This window comes from Schistocerca cancellata, chromosome 8 (assembly GCF_023864275.1).
Source record: "Schistocerca cancellata isolate TAMUIC-IGC-003103 chromosome 8, iqSchCanc2.1, whole genome shotgun sequence".
Taxonomy (NCBI): Eukaryota; Metazoa; Arthropoda; class Insecta; order Orthoptera; family Acrididae; genus Schistocerca; species Schistocerca cancellata.
In genome coordinates, this window is record NC_064633.1 from 3,279,251 (window position 1) to 3,296,654 (window position 17,404).

The window sequence follows — 17,404 nt, forward strand, 5'->3', positions numbered from 1 at the left end:
ATCGATGCAATTTCTGTGTTTCATTGTTGATTTGAAAGTCCAAGGGATACAGTAAACATTCAATGGTGCATCGGAATCTAATACTGCTGTGCCAGGAAAGGCTAAAAGCGCGAACTATTAGAAGAGTTACTCCTCTTGTAAATAAGTCGACATTTTGCCTATTGTATTCAATATCGATTCAATTTATGTGTTTCATCATTGGTTTTAAGGTCCAAGGGCTACAGTGAACCTACAATGGTGCATCAGAATCTAATACTGCTGTCCCAGGAAAGGCTAAAATAACGAACTCTTAGAAGAGTTACTTCTCTTGTAAATAAGTCGACATTTTGCCTTTTGTATTCAATATCGATGCAATTTCTGTGTTTCATCGTTGTTTTGAAGGTCCTAGGGATACAGTAAACCTGCAATGGTGCATCGGAATCTAATACTGCTGTCCCAGGAAAGACTCAAAGCACGACCTGTAGAAGAGTTACTCCACTTATAAATAAGTCGACATTTTGCATTTTGTATTCAATATCGATGCAATTTCTGTGTTTCATCGTTGATTTGAAGGTCCAAGGGATACAGTAAACCTGCAATGGTGCATCGGAATCTAATACTGCTGTCCCAGGAAAGGCTCAAAGCACGAACTATTAGAAGAGTTACTCCTCTTGTAAATAAGTCGACATTTTGCCTTTTGTATTCAATATCGATTCAATTTATGTGTTTCATCGTTGATTTGAAGGTCCAACGGATACAGTAATCCTGCAATGGTGCATCGGAATCTAATACTGCTGTCCCAGGAAAGGCTAAAATCACGAACTATTAGAAGAGTTGGTCCTCTTGTAAATAAGTCGACAGTTTGCCTTTTGTATTCAATACCGATGCAATTTCTGTGTTTCATCGTTGATTTGAAGGTCCAAGGGATGCAGTAAACATGCAATGGTGCATCGGAATCTAATACTGCTATCCCAGGATAGGCTAAAAGCACGAACTATTAGAAGAGTTGCTCCTCTTGTAAATAAGTCGACATTTTGCCTTTTGTATTCAATACCGATGCAATTTCTGTTTTTCATCGTTGATTTGAAGGTCCAAGGGATACAGTAAACCTGCAATGGTGCATCGGAATCTAATACTGCTGTCCCAGGGAAGGCTCAAAGCGCGAACTATTAGAAGAGTTACTCCTCTTGTCAATAATCCGACATTTTGCGTTTTGTATTCAATATCGATGCAATTTCTGTGTTTCATCGTTGATTTGAAGGTCCAAGGGCTACAGTAAACCTCCAATGGTGCATCGGAATCTAATACTGCTGTCCCAGGAAAGGCTCAAAGCACGAACTATTAGAAGTGTTACCCCTCATGTAAATAAGTCGACATTTTGCCTTTTGTATTTAATATCGATGCAATTTCTGTGTTTCATCGTTGATTTGAAGGTCCAAGGGATAAAGTAAACCTGAAATGGTGCATCGGAATCTAATACTGCTGTCCCAGGAAAGGCTCAAAGCGCGAACTATTAGAAGACTTACTCCTCTTGTAAATAAGTCGACATTTTGCCTTTTGTATTCAATATCGCTTCAATTTATGTGTTTCATCATTGGTTTTAAGGTCCAAGGGCTACAGTGAACCTACAATGGTGCATCGGAATCTAATACTGCTGTCCCAGGAAAGGCTAAAATCACGAACTATTAGAAGAGTTACTTCTCTTGTAAATAAGTCGACATTTTGCCTTTTGTATTCAATATCGATGCAACTTCTGTGTTTCATCGTTGATTTGAAGGTCCAAGGGATACAGTAAACCTGCAATGGTGCATCGGAATCTAATACTGCTGTCCCAGGAAAGGCTCAAAGCACGAACTGTAGAATAGTTACTCCTCTTATAAACAAGTCGACATTTTGCCTTTTGTATTCAATGTCTATGCAATTTCTGTGTTTCATCGTTGATTTGAAGGTCCAAGGGATACAGTAAACCTGCAATGGTGCATCGGAATCTAATACTGCTGTCCCAGGAAAGGCTAAAACAAGAACTATATGAAGAGTTGCTCCTCTTGTAAATAAGTCGACATTTTGCCTTTTGTATTCAATACCGATGCAATTTCTGTGTTTCATCGTTGATTTGAAGGTCCAAGGGGTACAGTAAACGTGCAATGGTGCATCGGAATCTAATACTGCTGTCCCAGGGAAGGCTCAAAGCACGAATTATTAGAAGAGTTACTCCTCTTATAAATAATCCGACATTTTGCCTTTTGTATTCAATATCGATGCAATTTCTGTGTTTCATCGTTGATTTGAAGGTCCAAGGGATACAGTAAACCTCCAATGGTCCATCGTAATCTAATACTGCTGTCCCATTAAAGGCTCAAAGCACGAACTAGTAGAAGAGTTACTCCTCATGTAAATAAGTCGACATTTTGCCTTTTGTATTTAATATCGATGCAATTTCTGTGTTTCATTGTTGATTTGAAAGTCCAAGGGATACAGTAAACCTTCAATGGTGCATCGGAATCTAATACTGCTGTGCCAGGAAAGGCTCAAAGCGCGAACTATTAGAAGAGTTACTCCTTTTGTAAATAAGTCGACATTTTGCCTTTTGTATTCAGTATCGATTCAATTTATGTGTTTCATCATTGGTTTTAAGGTCCAAGGGCTACAGTGAACCTACAATGGTGCATCGGAATCTAATACTGCTGTCCCAGGAAAGGCTAAAATAACGAACTCTTAGAAGAGTTACTTCTCTTGTAAATAAGTCGACATTTTGCCTTTTGTATTCAATATCGATGCAATTTCTGTGTTTCATCGTTGTTTTGAAGGTCCAAGGGATACAGTAAACCTGCAATGGTGCATCGGAATCTATTACTGCTGTCCCAGGAAAGACTCAAACACGAACTGTAGAAGAGTTACTCCACTTATAAATAAGTCGACATTTTGCCTTTTGTATTCAATATCGATGCAATTTCTGTGTTTCATCGTTGATTTGAAGGTCCAAGGGATACAGTAAACCTGTAAGGTGCATCGGAATCTAATACTGCTGTCCCAGGAATTGCTAAAAGTAAGAACTATTAGAAGAGTTGCTCCTGTTGTAAATAAGTCGACATTTTGCCTTTTGTATTCAATACCGATGCAATTTCTTTGTTTCATCGTTGATCTGAAGGTCCAAGGGGTACAGTAAACCTGCAATGGTGCATCGGAATCTAATACTGCTGTCCCAGGAAAGGGTCAAAGCACGAACTATTAGAAGAGTTACTCCTCTTGTAAATAAGTCGACATTTTGCCTTTTGTATTCAATATCGATGCAATTTCTGTGTTTCATCGTTGATTTGAAGGTCCAAGGGATACAGTAAACCTGCAATGGTGCATCGGAATCTAATACTGCTGTCATAGGAAAGGCTCAAAGCACGAACTATTAGAAGAGTTACTCCTCTTGTAAATAAGTCGACATTTTGCCTTTTGTATTCAATATCGATGCAATTTCTGTGTTTCATCGTTGATTTGAAGGTCCAAGGGATACAGTAATCCTGCAATGGTGCATCGGAATCTAATACTGCTGTCCCAGGAAAGGCTCGAAGCACGAACTATTAGAAGAGTTACTCCTCTTATAAATAAGTCGACATTTTGCCTTTTGTATTCAATATCGATGCAATTTCTGTGTTTCATCGTTGATTTGAAGGTCCAAGGGATACAGTAATCTTGCAATGGTGCATCGGAATCTAATACTGCTGTCCCAAAAAAGGCTCAAAGCACGAACTATAGAAGAGTTACTCCTCTTATAAACAAGTCGACATTTTGCCTTTTGTATTCAATATCGATGCAATTTCTGTGTTTCATCGTTGATTTGAAGGTCCAAGGGATACAGTAAACCTACAATGGTGCGTCGGAATCTAATACTGCTGTCCCAGGAAAAGCTCAAAGCGCGAACTATTAGAAGAGTTACTCCTCTTGTAAATAAGTCGACATTTTGCCTTTTGTATACAATATCGCTTCAATTTATGTGTTTCATCATTGGTTTTAAAGTCCAAGGGCTACAGTGAACCTACAATGGTGCATCGGAATCTGATACTGCTGTCCCAGGAAAGGCTAAAATCACGAACTATTAGAAGAGTTACTTCTCTTGTAAATAAGTCAACATTTTGCCTTTTGCATTCAATATCGATGCAATTTCTGTGTTTCATCGTTGACTTGAAGGTCCAAGGGATACAGTAAACCTGCAATGGTGCATCGGAATCTAATACTGCTGTCCCAGGAAAGGCTCAAAGCACGAACTGTAGAACAGTTACTCCTGTTATAAACAAGTCGACATTTTGCCTTTTGTATTCAATATCGATGCAATTTCTGTGTTTCATCGTTGATTTGAAGGTCCAAGGGATACAGTAAACCTGCAATCGTGCATCGGAATCTAATACTGCTGTCCCAGGAAAGGCTAAAAGCAAGAACTATTAGAAGAGTTGCTCCTCTTGTAAATAAGTCGACATTTTGCCTTTTGTATTCAATATCGATGCAATTTCTGTGTTTCATCGTTGATTTGAAGGTAAAAGGGATACGGTAAACCTGCAATGGTGCATCGGAATCTAATACTGCTATCCCAGGATAGGCTAAAAGCACGAACTATTAGAAGAGTTGCTTCTCTTGTAAATAAGTCGACATTTTGCTTTTTGTATTCAATACCGATGCAATTTCTGTGTTTCATCGTTGATTTGAAGGTCCAAGGGATACAGTAAACGTGCTATGGTGCATCGGAATCTAATACTGCTGTCCCAGGGAAGGCTCAAAGCACGAACTATTAGAAGAGTTGCTCCTCTTGTAAATAATCCGACATTTTGCCTTTTGTATTCAATATCGATGCAATTTCTGTGTTTCATCGTTGATTTGAAGGTCCAAGGGATACAGTAAACCTCCAATGGTGCATCGGAATCTAATACTGCTGTCCCATTAAAGGCTCAAAGCACGAACTATTTGAAGAGTTACTCCTCATGTAAATAAGTCGACATTTTGCCTTTTGTATTTAATATCGATGCAATTTCTGTGTTTCATTGTTGATTTGAAGGTCCAAGGGATACAGTAAACCTGCAATGGTGCATCGGAATCTAATACTGCTGTCCCAGGAAAGGCTAAAATCACGAACTATTAGAAGAGTTACTTCTCTTGTAAATAAGTCGACATTTTGCCTTTTGTATTCAATATCGATGCAATTTCTGTGTTTCATCGTTGGTTTGAAGGTCCAAGGGATACAGTAAATATGAGATGGTGCTTCGGAAATTAATACTGCTGTCCCAAAAAAGGCTCAAAGCACGAACTATAGAAGAGTTACTCCCCTTATAAACAAGTCGACATTTTGCCTTTTGTATTCAATATCGATTCAATTTCTGTGTTTCATCGTTGATTTGAAGGTCCAAGGGATACAGTAAACCTGCAATGGTGCATCGGAATCTAATACTGCTGTCCCAGGAAAGGCTCAAAGCGCGAACTATTAGATGAGTTACTCCACTTGTAAATAAGTCGACATTTTGCCTTTTGTATTCAATATCTACGCAATTTCTGTGTTTCATCGTTGATTTGAAGGTCCAAGGGATACAGTAAACCTGCAATGGTGCATCGGAATGTAATACTGCTGTCCCAGGAAAGGCTCAAAGCGCGAACTATTAGATGAGTTACTCCACTTGTAAATAAGTCGACATTTTGCCTTTTGTATTCAATATCTACGCAATTTCTGTGTTTCATCGTTGATTTGAAGGTCCAAGGGATACAGTAATCCTGCAATGGTTCATCGGAATCTAATACTGCTGTCCCAGGAAAGGGTTGAAGCACGAACTATTAGAAGAGTTACTCCCCTTATAAATAAATCGACATTTTGCCTTTTGTACTCAATATCGATGCAATTTCTGTGTTTCATCGTTGATTTGAAGGTCCAAGGGATACAGTAATCTTGCAATGGTGCATCGGAATCTAATACTGCTGTCCCAAAAAAGGCTCAAAGCACGAACTATAGAAGAGTTACTCCTCTTATAAACAAGTCGACATTTTGCCTTTTGTATTCAATATCGATGCAATTTCTGTGTTTCATCGTTGATTTGAAGGTCCAAGAGATACAGTAAACCTACAATGGTGCGTCGGAATCTAATACTGCTGTCCCAGGAAAAGCTCAAACCGCGAACTATTAGAAGAGTTACTCCTCTTGTAAATAAGTCGACATTTTGCCTTTTGTATACAATATCGCTTCAATTTATGTGTTTCATCATTGGTTTTAAAGTCCAAGGGCTACAGTGAACCTACAATGGTGCATCGGAATCTGATACTGCTGTCCCAGGAAAGGCTAAAATCACGAACTGTTAGAAGAGTTACTTCTCTTGTAAATAAGTCGACATTTTGCCTTTTGTATTCAATATCGATGCAATTTCTGTGTTTCATCGTTGACTTAAAGGTCCAAGGGATACAGTAAACCTGCAATGGTGCATCGGAATCTAATACTGCTGTCCCAGGAAAGGCTCAAATCACGAACTGTAGAAGAGTTACTCCTCTTATAAACAAGTCGACATTTTGCCTTTTGTATTCAATATCGATGCAATTTCTGTGTTTCATCGTTGATTTGAAGGTCCAAGGGATACAGTAAACCTGCAATGGTGCATCGGAATCTAATACTGCTGTCCCAGGAAAGGCTAAAAGCAAGAACTATTAGAAGAGTTGCTCCTCTTGTAAATAAGTCGACATTTTGCCTTTTGTATTCAATATCGATGCAATTTCTGTGTTTCATCGTTGATTTGAAGGTCCAAGGGATACGGTAAACCTGCAATGGTGCATCGGAATCTAATACTGCTATCCCAGGATAGGCAAAAAGCACGAACTATTAGAAGAGTTGCTTCTCTTGTAAATAAGTCGACATTTTGCTTTTTGTATTCAATACCGATGCAATTTCTGTGTTTCATCGTTGATTTGAAGGTCCAAGGGATACAGTAAACGTGCAATGGTGCATCGGAATCTAATACTGCTGTCCCAGGGAAGGCTCAAAGCACGAACTATTAGAAGAGTTACTCCTCTTGTAAATAATCCGACATTTTGCCTTTTGTATTCAATATCGATGCAATTTCTGTGTTTCATCGTTGATTTGAAGGTCCAAGGGATACAGTAAACCTCCAATGGTGCAGCAGAATCTAATACTGCTGTCCCAGGAAAGGCTCGAAGCACGAACTATTAGAAGAGTTACTCCTCTTATAAATAAGTCGACATTTTGCCTTTTGTATTTAATATCGATGCAATTTCTGTGTTTCATCGTTGATTTGAAGGTCCAAGGGATACAGTAAACCTGCAATGGTGCATCGGAATCTAATACTGCTGTGCCAGGAAAGGCTCAAAGCGCGAACTATTAGAAGAGTTACTCCTCTTGTAAATAAGTCGACTATTTGCCTTTTGTATTCAATATCGATTCAATTTATGTGTTTCATCATTGGTTTTAAGGTCCAAGGGCTACAGTGAACCTACAATGGTGCATTGGAATCTAATACTGCTGTCCCAGGAAAGGCTAAAATCACGAACTATTAGAAGAGTTACTTCTCTTGTAAATAAGTCGACATTTTCCATTTTGTATTCAATATCGATGCAATTTCTGTGTTCCATCGTTGATTTGAAGGTCCAAGGGATACAGTAAACCTGCAATGGTGCATCGGAATCTAATACTGCTGTCCCAGGAAAGGCTCAAATCACGAAATGTAGAAGAGTTACTCCTCTTATAAACAAGTCGACATTTTGCCTTTTGTATTCAATGTCGATGCAATTTCTGTGTTTCATCGTTGATTTGAAGGTCCAAGGGATACAGTAAACCTGCAATGGTGCATCGGAATCTAATACTGCTGTCCCAGGAAAGGCTAAATGCAAGAACTATTAGAAGAGTTACTCCTCTTGTAAATAAGACGACATTTTGCCTTTTGTATTCAATACCGTTGCAATTTCTGTGTTTCATCGTTGATTTGAATGTCCAAGGGATACAGTAAACCTGCAATGGTGCATCGGAATCTAATACTGCTGTCCCAGGATAGGCTCAAAGCACGAACTGTTAGAAGAGTTACTCCTCTTGTCAATAAGTCGACATTTTGCCTTTTGTATTCAATATCGATGCAATTTCTGTGTTTCATCGTTGATTTGAAGGTCCAAGGGATACAGTAATCCTGCAATGGTGCATCGGAATTTAATACTGCTGTCCCAGGAAAGGGTCGAAGCACGACCTATTAGAAGAGTTACTCCTCTAATAAATAAGTCGACCTTTTGCCTTTTGTATTCAATATCGATGCAATTTCTGTGATTCATCGTTGATTTGGAGGTCCGAGGGATACAGTAAATATGAGATGGTGCTTCGGAATCTAATACAGCGGTCCCAGGAATAGTTCAAAGCACGAACTATTAGAAGAGTTACTTCTCTTGTAAATAAGTCGACATTTTGCCTTTTGTGTTCAATATCGATGCAATTTCTGTGTTTCATCGTTGATTTGAAGGTCCAAGGGATACAGTAAATATGAGATGGTGCTTCGGAATCTAATACTGCTGTCCCAAAAAAGGCTCAAAGCACGAACTATAGAAGAGTTACTCCTCTTATAAACAAGTCGACATTTTGCCTTTTGTATTCAATATCGATGCAATTTCTGTGTTTCAGCGTTGATTTGAACGTCCAAGGGATACAGTAAACCTGCAATGGTGCATCGGAATCTAATACTGCTGTCCCAGGAAAGGCTCAAAGCGCGAACTATTAGAAGATGTACTCCTCTTGTAAATAAGTCGACATTTTGCCTTTTGTATTCAATATCGCTTCAATTTATGTGTTTCATCGTTGGTTTTAAGGTCCAAGGGCTACAGTGAACCTACAATGGTGCATCGGAATCTAATACTGCTGTCCCAGGAAAGGCTAAAATCACGAACTATTAGAAGAGTTGCTCCTCTTGTAAATAAGTCGACATTTTGCCTTTTGTATTCAATACCGATGCAATTTCTGTGTTTCATCGTTGATTTGAAGGTCCAAGGGATACAGTAAACCTGCAATGGTGCATCGGAATCTAATACTGCTATCCCAGGATAGGCTAAAAGCTCGAACTATTAGAAGAGTTGCTCCTCTTGTAAATAAGTCGACATTTTGCCTTTTGTATTCAATACCGATGCAATTTCTGTGTTTCATCGTTGATTTGAAGGTCCAAGGGATACAGTAAACCTGCAATGGTGCATCGGAATCTAATACTGCTGTCCCAGGGAAGGCACAAAGCGTGAACTATTAGAAGAGTTACTCCTCTTGTAAATAATCCGAAATTTTGCCTTTTCTATTCAATATCGATGCAATTTCTGTGTTTCATCGTTGATTTGCAGGTCCAAGGGATACAGTATATCTCCAATGGTGCATCGGAATCTAGTACTGCTGTCCCGGGAAAGGCTCAAAGCACGAACTATTAGAAGAGTTACCCCTCATGTAAATAGGTCGACATTTTGCCTTTTGTATTTAATATCGATGCAATTTTTGTGTTTCATCGTTGATTTGAAGGTCCAAGGGATACAGTAAACCTGCAATGGTGCATCGGAATCTAATACTGCTGTCCCAGGAAAGGCTCAAAACGCGAACTATTAGAATAGTTACTCCTCTTGTAAATAAGTCGACATTTTGCCTTTTGTATTCAATATCGCTTCAATTTATGTGTTTCATCATTGGTTTTAAGGTCCAAGGGCTACAGTGAACCTACAATGGTGCATCGGAATCTAATACTGCTGTCCCAGGAAAGGCTAAAATCACGAACTATTAGAAGAGTTACTTCTCTTGTAAATAAGTCGACATTTTGCCTTTTGTATTCAATATCGATGCAATTTCTGTGTTTCATCGTTGATTTGAAGGTCCAAGGGATACAGTAAACCTGCAATGGTGCATCGGAATCTAATACTGCTGTCCCAGGAAAGGCTCAAAGCACGAACTGTAGAATAGTTACTCCTCTTATAAACAAGTCGACATTTTGCCTTTTGTATTCAATGTCGATGTAATTTCTGTGTTTCATCGTTGATTTGAAGGTCCAAGGGATACAGTAAACCTGCAATGGTGCATCGGAATCTAATACTGCTGTCCCAGGAAAGGCTAAAAGCAAGAACTATTAGAAGAGTTGCTCCTCTTGTAAATAAGTCGACATTTTGCCTTTTGTATTCAATATCGATGCAATTTCTGTGTTTCATCGTTGATTTGAAGGTCCAAGGGATACGGTAAACCTGCAATGGTGTATCGGAATCTAATACTGCTATCCCAGGATAGGCTAAAAGCACGAACTATTAGAAGAGTTGCTTCTCTTGTAAATAAGTCGACATTTTGCTTTTTGTATTCAATACCGATGCAATTTCTGTGTTTCATCGTTGATTTGAAGGTCCAAGGGATACAGTAAACGTGCAATGGTGCATCGGAATCTAATACTGCTGTCCCAGGGAAGGCTCAAAGCACGAACTATTAGAAGAGTTACTCCTCTTGTAAATAATCCGACATTTTGCCTTTTGTATTCAATATCGATGCAATTTCTGTGTTTCATCGTTGATTTGAAGGTCCAAGGGATACAGTAAACCTCCAATGGTGCAGCAGAATCTAATACTGCTGTCCCAGGAAAGGCTCGAAGCACGAACTATTAGAAGAGTTACTCCTCTTATAAATAAGTCGACATTTTGCCTTTTGTATTTAATATCGATGCAATTTCTGTGTTTCATCGTTGATTTGAAGGTCCAAGGGATACAGTAAACCTGCAATGGTGCATCGGAATCTAATACTGCTGTGCCAGGAAAGGCTCAAAGCGCGAACTATTAGAAGAGTTACTCCTCTTGTAAATAAGTCGACATTTTGCCTTTTGTATTCAATATCGATTCAATTTATGTGTTTCATCATTGGTTTTAAGGTCCAAGGGCTACAGTGAACCTACAATGGTGCATCGGAATCTAATACTGCTGTCCCAGGAAAGGCTAAAATCACGAACTATTAGAAGAGTTACTTCTCTTGTAAATAAGTCGACATTTTCCATTTTGTATTCAATATCGATGCAATTTCTGTGTTCCATCGTTGATATGAAGGTCCAAGGGATACAGTAAACCTGCAATGGTGCATCGGAATCTAATACTGCTGTCCCAGGAAAGGCTCAAAGCACGAACTGTAGAAGAGTTACTCCTCTTATAAACAAGTGGACATTTTGCCTTTTGTATTCAATGTCGATGCAATTTCTGTGTTTCATCGTTGATTTGAAGGTCCAAGGGATACAGTAAACCTGCAATGGTTCATCGGAATCTAATACTGCTGTCCCAGGAAAGGCTAAATGCAAGAACTATTAGAAGAGTTACTCCTCTGGTAAATAAGACGACATTTTGCCTTTTGTATTCAATACCGTTGCAATTTCTGTGTTTCATCGTTGATTTGAATGTCCAAGGGATACAGTAAACCTGCAATGGTGCATCGGAATCTAATACTGCTGTCCCAGGATAGGCTCAAAGCACGAACTGTTAGAAGAGTTACTCCTCTTGTCAATAAGTCGACATTTTGCCTTTTGTATTCAATATCGATGCAATTTCTGTGTTTCATCGTTGATTTGAAGGTCCAAGGGATACAGTAATCCTGCAATGGTGCATCGGAATTTAATACTGCTGTCCCAGGAAAGGGTCGAAGCACGACCTATTAGAAGAGTTACTCCTCTAATAAATAAGTCGAACTTTTGCCTTTTGTATTCAATATCGATGCAATTTCTGTGATTCATCGTTGATTTGGAGGTCCAAGGGATACAGTAAATATGAGATGGTGCTTCGGAATCTAATACAGCTGTCCCAGGAATAGTTCAAAGCACGAACTATTAGAAGAGTTACTTCTCTTGTAAATAAGTCGACATTTTGCCTTTTGTGTTCAATATCGATGCAATTTCTGTGTTTCATCGTTGATTTGAAGGTCCAAGGGATACAGTAAATATGAGATGGTGCTTCGGAATCTAATACTGCTGTCCCAAAAAAGGCTCAAAGCACGAACTATAGAAGAGTTACTCCTCTTATAAACAAGTCGACATTTTGCCTTTTGTATTCAATATCGATGCAATTTCTGTGTTTCAGCATTGATTTGAACGTCCAAGGGATACAGTAAACCTGCAATGGTGCATCGGAATCTAATACTGCTGTCCCAGGAAAGGCTCAAAACGCGAACTATTAGAAGATGTACTCCTCTTGTAAATAAGTCGACATTTTGCCTTTTGTATTCAATATCGCTTCAATTTATGTGTTTCATCGTTGGTTTTAAGGTCCAAGGGCTACAGTGAACCTACAATGGTGCATCGGAATCTAATACTGCTGTCCCAGGAAAGGCTAAAATCACGAACTATTAGAAGACTTGCTCCTCTTGTAAATAAGTCGACATTTTGCCTTTTGTATTCAATACCGATGCAATTTCTGTGTTTCATCGTTGATTTGAAGGTCCAAGGGATACAGTAAACCTGCAATGGTGCATCGGAATCTAATACTGCTATCCCAGGATAGGCTAAAAGCACGAACTATTAGAAGAGTTGCTCCTCTTGTAAATAAGTCGACATTTTGCCTTTTGTATTCAATACCGATGCAATTTCTGTGTTTCATCGTTGATTTGAAGGTCCAAGGGATTCAGTAAACCTGCAATGGTGCATCGGAATCTAATACTGCTGTCCCAGGGAAGGCACAAAGCGTGAACTATTAGAAGAGTTACTCTTGTAAATAAGTCGACATTTTGCCTTTTGTATTCAATATCGATTCAATTTATGTGTTTCATCATTGGTTTTAAGGTCCAAGGGCTACAGTGAACCTACAATGGTGCATCGGAATCTAATACTGCTGTCCCAGGAAAGGCTAAAATCACGAACTATTAGAAGAGTTACTTCTCTTGTAAATAAGTCGACATTTTCCATTTTGTATTCAATATCGATGCAATTTCTGTGTTCCATCGTTGATATGAAGGTCCAAGGGATACAGTAAACCTGCAATGGTGCATCGGAATCTAATACTGCTGTCCCAGGAAAGGCTCAAAGCACGAACTGTAGAAGAGTTACTCCTCTTATAAACAAGTGGACATTTTGTCTTTTGTATTCAATGTCGATGCAATTTCTGTGTTTCATCGTTGATTTGAAGGTCCAAGGGATACAGTAAACCTTCAATGGTGCATCGGAATCTAATACTGCTGTCCCAGGAAAGGCTAAATGCAAGAACTATTAGAAGAGTTACTCCTCTGGTAAATAAGACGACATTTTGCCTTTTGTATTCAATACCGTTGCAATTTCTGTGTTTCATCGTTGATTTGAATGTCCAAGGGATACAGTAAACCTGCAATGGTGCATCGGAATCTAATACTGCTGTCCCAGGATAGGCTCAAAGCACGAACTGTTAGAAGAGTTACTCCTCTTGTCAATAAGTCGACATTTTGCTTTTTGTATTCAATATCAATGCAATTTCTGTGTTTCATCGTTGATTTGAAGGTCCAAGGGATACAGTAATCCTGCAATGGTGCATCGGAATTTAATACTGCTGTCCCAGGAAAGGGTCGAAGCACGACCTATTAGAAGAGTTACTCCTCTAATAAATAAGTCGACCTTTTGCCTTTTGTATTCAATATCGATGCAATTTCTGTGATTCATCGTTGATTTGGAGGTCCAAGGGATACAGTAAATATGAGATGGTGCTTCGGAATCTAATACAGCTGTCCCAGGAATAGTTCAAAGCACGAACTATTAGAAGAGTTACTTCTCTTGTAAATAAGTCGACATTTTGCCTTTTGTGTTCAATATCGATGCAATTTCTGTGTTTCATCGTTGATTTGAAGGTCCAAGGGATACAGTAAATATGAGATGGTGCTTCGGAATCTAATACTGCTGTCCCAAAAAAGGCTCAAAGCACGAACTATAGAAGAGTTACTCCTCTTATAAACAAGTCGACATTTTGCCTTTTGTATTCAATATCGATGCAATTTCTGTGTTTCAGCATTGATTTGAACGTCCAAGGGATACAGTAAACCTGCAATGGTGCATCGGAATCTAATACTGCTGTCCCAGGAAAGGCTCAAAACGCGAACTATTAGAAGATGTACTCCTCTTGTAAATAAGTCGACATTTTGCCTTTTGTATTCAATATCGCTTCAATTTATGTGTTTCATCGTTGGTTTTAAGGTCCAAGGGCTACAGTGAACCTACAATGGTGCATCGGAATCTAATACTGCTGTCCCAGGAAAGGCTAAAATCACGAACTATTAGAAGACTTGCTCCTCTTGTAAATAAGTCGACATTTTGCCTTTTGTATTCAATACCGATGCAATTTCTGTGTTTCATCGTTGATTTGAAGGTCCAAGGGATACAGTAAACCTGCAATGGTGCATCGGAATCTAATACTGCTATCCCAGGATAGGCTAAAAGCACGAACTATTAGAAGAGTTGCTCCTCTTGTAAATAAGTCGACATTTTGCCTTTTGTATTCAATACCGATGCAATTTCTGTGTTTCATCGTTGATTTGAAGGTCCAAGGGATACAGTAAACCTGCAATGGTGCATCGGAATCTAATACTGCTGTCCCAGGGAAGGCACAAATCGTGAACTATTAGAAGAGTTACTCCTCTTGTAAATAATCCGAAATTTTGCCTTTTCTATTCAATATCGATGCAATTTCTGTGTTTCATCGTTGATTTGCAGGTCCAAGGGATACAGTAAATCTCCAATGGTGCATCGGAATCTAGTACTGCTGTCCCGGGAAAGGCTCAAAGCACGAACTATTAGAAGAGTTACCCCTCATGTAAATAGGTCGAAATTTTGCCTTTTGTATTTAATATCGATGCAATTTCTGTGTTTCATCGTTGATTTGAAGGTCCAAGGGATACAGTAAACCTGCAATGGTGCATCGGAATCTAATACTGCTGTCCCAGGAAAGGCTCAAAACGCGAACTGTTAGAATAGTTACTCCTCTTGTAAATAAGTCGACATTTTGCCTTTTGTATTCAATGTCGATGTAATTTCTGTGTTTCATCGTTGATTTGAAGGTCCAAGGGATACAGTAAACCTCCAATGGTGCATCGGAATCTAATACTGCTGTCCCAGGAAAGGCTAAAAGCAAGAGCTATAAGAAGAGTTGCTCCTCTTGTAAATAAGTCGACATTTTGCCTTTTGTATTCAATACCGATGCAATTTCTGTGTTTCATCGTTGATTTGAAGGTCCAAGGGATACAGTAAATATGAGATGGTGCTTCGGAATCTAATACTGCTGTCCCAAAAAAGGCTCAAAGCACGAACTATAGAAGAGTTACTCCTCTTATAAACAAGTCCACATTTTGCCTTTTATATTCAATATCGATGCAATTTCTGTGTTTCATCGTTGATTTGAAGGTCCAAGGGATACAGTAAACCTGCAATGGTGCATCGGAATCTAATACTGCTATCCCAGGACAGGCTAAAAGCACGAACTATTAGAAGAGTTGCTCCTCTTGTAAATAAGTCGACATTTTGCCTTTTGTATTCAATACCGATGCAATTTCTGTGTTTCATCGTTGATTTGAAGGTCCAAGGGATACAGTAAACGTGCAATGGTGCATCGGAATCTAATACTGCTGTCCCAGGGAAGGCTCAAAGCACGAACTATTAGAAGAGTTACTCCTCTTGTAATTAATCCGACATTTTGCCTTTTGTATTCAATATCGATGCAATTTCTGTGTTTCATCGTTGATTTGAAGGTCCAAGGGATACAGTAAACCTCCAATGGTGCATCGGAATCTAATACTGCTGTCCCATTAAAGGCTCAAAGCACGAACTATTAGAAGAGTTACTCCTCATGTAAATAAGTCGACATTTTGCCTTTTGAATTTAATATCGATGCAATTTCTGTGTTTCATTGTTGATTTGAAGGTCCAAGGGATACAGTAAACCTGCAATGGTGCATCGGAATCTAATACTGCTGTGCCAGGAAAGGCTCAAAGCGCGAACTATTAGAAGAGTTACTCCTCTTGTAAATAAGTCGACATTTTGCCTTTTGTATTCAATATCGATTCAATTTATGTGTTTCATCATTGGTTTTAAGGTCCAAGGGCTACAGTGAACCTACAATGGTGCATCGGAATCTAATACTGCTGTCCCAGGAAAGGCTAAAATCACGAACTATTAGAAGAGTTACTTCTCTTGTAAATAAATCGACATTTTGCATTTTGTATTCAATATCGATGCAATTTCTGTGTTTCATCGTTGATTTGAAGGTCCAAGGGATACAGTAAACCTGCAATGGTGCATCGGGATCTAATACTGCTGTCCCAGGAAAGGCTAAATTCAAGAACTATTAGAAGAGTTGCTCCTCTTCTAAATAAGTCGACATTTTGCCTTTTGTATTCAATACCGTTGCAATTTCTGTGTTTCATCGTTGATTTGAATGTCCAAGGGATACAGTAAACCTGCAATGGTGCATCGGAATCTAATACTGCTGACCCAGGAAAGGCTAAAATCACGAACTGTTAGATGAGTTACTCCTCTTGTAAATAAGTCGACATTTTGCCTTTTGTATTCAATATCGATGCAATTTCTGTGTTTCATCGTTGATTTGAAGGTCCAAGGGATACAGTAATCCTGCAATGGTGCATCGGAATTTAATACTGCTGTCCCAGGAAAGGGTCGAAGCACGACCTATTAGAAGAGTTACTCCTCTTATAAATAAGTCGAAATTTTGCCTTTTGTATTCAATATCGATGCAATTTCTGTGATTCATCGTTGATTTGGAGGTCCAAGGGATACAGTAAATATGAGATGGTGCTTCGGAATCTAATACAGCTGTCCAAGGAATGGTTCAAAGCACGAACTATTACAAGAGTTACTTCTCTTGTAAATAAGTCGATATTTTGCCTTTTGTGTTCAATATCAATGCAATTTCTGTTTTTCATCGTTGATTTGAAGGTCCAAGGGATACAGTAAACCTGCAATGGTGCATCGGAATCTAATACTGCTGTCCCAGGAAAGGCTCAAAGCGCGAACTATTAGAAGAGTTACTCCTCTTGTAAATAAGTCGACATTTTGCCTTTTGTATTCAATATCGCTTCAATTTATGTGTTTCATCGTTGGTTTTAAGGTCCAAGGGCTACAGTGAACCTACAATGGTGCATCGGAATCTAATACTGCTGAACCCGGAAAGGCTAAAATCACGAACAATTAGAAGAGTTGCTCCTCTTGTAAATAAGTCGACATTTTGCCTTTTGTATTCAATACCGATGCAATTTCTGTGTTTCATCGTTGATTTGAAGGTCCAAGGGACACAGTAAACCTGCAATGGTGCATCGGAATCTAATACTGCTATCCCAGGATAGGCTAAAAGCACGAACTATTAGAAGAGTTGCTCCTCTTGTAAATAAGTCGACATTTTGCCTTTTGTATTCAATACCGATGCAATTTCTGTGTTTCATCGTTGATTTGAAGGTCCAAGGGATACAGTA